This window comes from Cydia splendana, chromosome 7, assembly GCF_910591565.1.
Source record: "Cydia splendana chromosome 7, ilCydSple1.2, whole genome shotgun sequence".
NCBI lineage: Eukaryota > Metazoa > Arthropoda > Insecta > Lepidoptera > Tortricidae > Cydia > Cydia splendana.
The window spans coordinates 10,810,706-10,814,704 of record NC_085966.1 but is presented as its reverse complement, the minus strand read 5'-3'; the positions used below and the strand labels follow the sequence as shown (position 1 = coordinate 10,814,704).

General features: G+C 39.0%; 1 pseudogene; it reads right to left on the bottom strand.

The window, feature by feature from the left end:
* Positions 1–1,174: 1,174 nt before the first annotated feature.
* Positions 1,175–3,695, bottom strand: LOC134792499 (trypsin-1-like; annotated as a pseudogene).
* Between the last annotated feature and the right edge of the window lie 304 nt (positions 3,696–3,999).

The window sequence follows — 3,999 nt, the reverse complement described above, 5'->3', positions numbered from 1 at the left end:
GGGGGTGTCGTAAATAATTTCTGTATTTACACTTACAAGGTCTTAAATCCTTACCGCAAACAAACAACCCGAATAGCACCTTTAGGAGCAGAAAATAAAGTTGTTTTTGTTATGTATTGGTGTGGTAAAAGAACAATGTGGTAGTTCAGAATAAGGAAACCGATTACGGGTCGGATGCTTTCATCGTATTTAACTAACATTACAAAGCTTTGGCGACGAAAGTTAATTGGTTACTAGAAATTAATCTTGAGGTTGCTCTTTTGCTAGGTACTTGTACTTAAATATAAATATTATGGGAAAATCTTACACAAATCGACTTAGTCCCACAGTAAGCTCAATGAAGCTTGTGTTGCGGGTACTAGTTAGACGACGATATACATATATAATATATAGATAAATACATTATAGCTATCATCACCCGCAATAACACAGATCAACCTAGCCCCAAACTAAGCAAAGCTTGTACTATGGATGCTAGCTTAGGCGACGATATACACATATATAGATTTGCGAGTGTTAGTTTATTAAAAAAAAAAACATTATTTACAAAGTCGATGCGATAGCTCGAGGGGTGCGAAAATGCATCCCCAAAGTGTGACAAGTGCTTACTTATCATAATAAAATCTGCAGCGGATTCAAATTAGACGATCCATCACCGTCCCTGGACTTAGTGACAGTGCGAACAACACCTCATTTATGCGACAATCTGATTAGCTGGGTGACTGAACAACTTTTTGCAAAGTGTTGTTTGTTTTTATTTTCTTGATAAACTGTTCAAAATGGGTTCGAAAAAGTTTTTGTTCGAGTAATAAACACGTATGTCACAAAGTAAATATATAATACATCTGTATGTACTATAAAAATAATGTACTTCGTATCTACGAAGAAGGCGAGATAAGGATTTGATCAGATTTCAACATCTGATAAACCGAAATACCATTATTTTCTAAAATTTTGGGGTAGGTATGTTATGAATTGAAGGAATACCATGTATAAATGTGCACATGTACATCTCGTTTCTGGTTCCGCCCGTCTGCTAAACAGTTATTATTTCAGCACAAAATTAATTAAGAATATTCACTTAGATCTAATTGACGACTAAGTCTATAGACCGACGTTCTATCGTGAATGAAGGCGAAAATCAATGAACTCTAAAATTCCCACACTCGTATCGCTTTCGTTTCTATTGTGGGAAACAATCGGAATGAACGGACATGCATTGTTAAACTTGAGTCCGAAGAAAAATCAAAGGTGGAATATAATTTACATTTATTAAAGATTAGAATAATATAAGTAGTCAATATAATTCAGGAATTTGGATAACTGACCCATTGTTCCAAACCAAGGTTCGGCAAACTGTTAGAAGACACCTGTTCTAGGTGATGACAGGCGATGAAATCGTCGTTCCTAAACTGATGGTATCAAGTGCGTCCTACAGGGTAAGATCGTGAATATGCAGCCGCAGCGATTCAAAAGTTACGATCTGTGATATTACTGTAGGTAGTGTACGTGTAAGTACCTAACATTGGATCTTGACCTTTTCTCATCGCCCACGTGTAGGCATTTTCAGTTTACCCAGGGCAAAAGTCTTAGTCAGCTACCTTTATCAGATCATCAATCCCAAACATTTGCAAGTTTACCATTAGTCCAGGAGTAGTACTGAGACACCCTAGTGTACACGCCAGGGTAAGATTCTTCCGCGCAGCCTTCACCCCAGGACACTATGCCGACGAGGAGGTTGTCAGAGACGAGGGGTCCTCCGGAGTCCCCCTGGCAGGCGTCCCGGGCGGGTGAGGAGGCGCTTGCACATAGCATGCCTGATGTAATAGCCCCGATGCGCAGATACGCACGGGCGCAGGTCGCCTGCTCAACCACGTTCACTTTAGCCGCGAGCAGCACTGATGACGATGTGCCTTCGAACTGCAAGTAAGGAAATGTAAAATCATATTTGTTGCTTCAAGAACTGTTGATTTTCAAAATTATCTTTCAATATCGAAACTGTTTTGTTTAACCTCGCTTAGTCTCGAAACTCGTTGAAATAAAAAAATAAAAAAAACATTTTTTTTAATTGAACTATTGATCTTTTTTATATAGGTATATTTCTTTAGTTGACAGATGTGTGTACACCAGAAATATCTTATCCTGACATTATCGTATTTCGCTATTCTAAAATGTTGCCGATTACTTACCGAGGTAGTTCCATATCCTGACACCAAAGCTTCAGTCCCTGCCGACAAACTATGGTTTGGCGGAGCTAATGCTACGCTCTGGACATTCTTTCCAAACCTCATCTTCTTGGAAGTGACCAAGATGGAAATGTCATTTTCCAGGGTGGAGGAAGAGTATTCCTCATGCACATATACTACGGAGATATCGTACGTCGTACCACCGCTCAGTCGTGAAGAGGTGCCCACTACCAGTCGGAGGTATGATGGTTCTGTTACGTAACTTGAGGAAAGAAGAAAAAATGTTTGATAATCATCTGCTTCCACGACATATCAATAAATCAAGTAAGTAGAAGAAGGAGAGGCAACATAAAATTTAGAGCAAAAGTAGTTTCTGAACCCTCTCGGTGCTTCAAATAGTACAGTCGCGCTCATATATCTAGCACCAACTACATATTTATCTGTGGGTGATAGCTCCAAAATAATTGTGCTTCGCCTGTTGGCGTCATTTGTGCTTTAACCTGTCTCACTGATGAAACACTTTTACCTAGGTATAAAGTCTCTTCAAAGTATTCATTATTGTGCCTCTGAATTTCTAGACTCCCATAGATTCCTTCTTTAACTATTCTCAGATGAACCCACACACGACCACACTCGGGGCATTAAAAAGTAAAAAGTCCTCACCTAGCTCCGCAGTGACCCGCAGTAAGGGCTGCTCGCACATTGATGATGACACATATGACTCCAGCCGGAGATGACCCGCCGGCGTAACGTCGCCTGGTACGGCACGTCTGATATGTCCACTGTATAACCGTTTACTATGCGTGCTGACTCTTCTACAGCATTCTCAATAGGCACTGACGCTGCAGCTACAAAGAGACCTGCAAAAACAAATAAAGTATGTTTTTTCGTGTAGGTCTATTTTAAATGCTAATAGTACGGTCGGTGTCCCAGCTTCAGTACCCAAGTTGCCATACTAACTGTATAGAAAAGTGGATACTTATGTTGGAGAACCAACTGTACCTACCAGGGGTAAGACCATAATAATTTTTCACTGTATATAGTGCGGGAATTTTAACGCGGAAAAAAAAAACGCTTCAATCTTCAAAAGTATGTATGCTTTAATCATTTTAGCCTAGATCGATCAAAAACATTAATTATCTAGAAACCTCTGCAGCAACTTTAATTGTACACTTTTAGTAAATATACTTACGTTAAACATATATGTAACCATGTCTAAAATGCAGAGTACAGTTGTCTCTCTCGCCAAAGGGTTCGGATAATGGTCCTCGCGCTAGCCCAACAATCCGAACATGGATTGGAAACTCCACACACATCTTTTAATTATTTCGCAGATTTATAGAGCAGTAAATTTACATAGAACTTACCTAGCAAGATATATTTTTGGGTGGCTATCCGCATTTTGGCAAGTAAAACAATCGACTAACGCAGAGTTGGCATCTCATCGATAGTTGCAGATACGTTATCTACAGTAGTGGTGCTCGAGATCTTTTTATCTAAAGTTTTACTTGCTTCGCGGTTTATCCCTAACCATTCATAATGTTATCATTAGGTATGCTCATACCGGGTGTTTCCTGTAACCGGAGCAATAAATTAAACTGTAGGCTGTACTGTAGACTCCTCAAACTGACCAACATTAATTGTTCAGCAACTTTTTAAAATAACGTATGTTTTGATTTTTCGCACACTAAAGTTTATTCTAAGCTAAGACGCAATGTATTGTAAATTTTGTTATGTTTAATTAAAGCGTGACAAACAACGTCAAATACACTGATGTCAGCGTACTTTGAAAATAATATTTAATTTGTGTGGA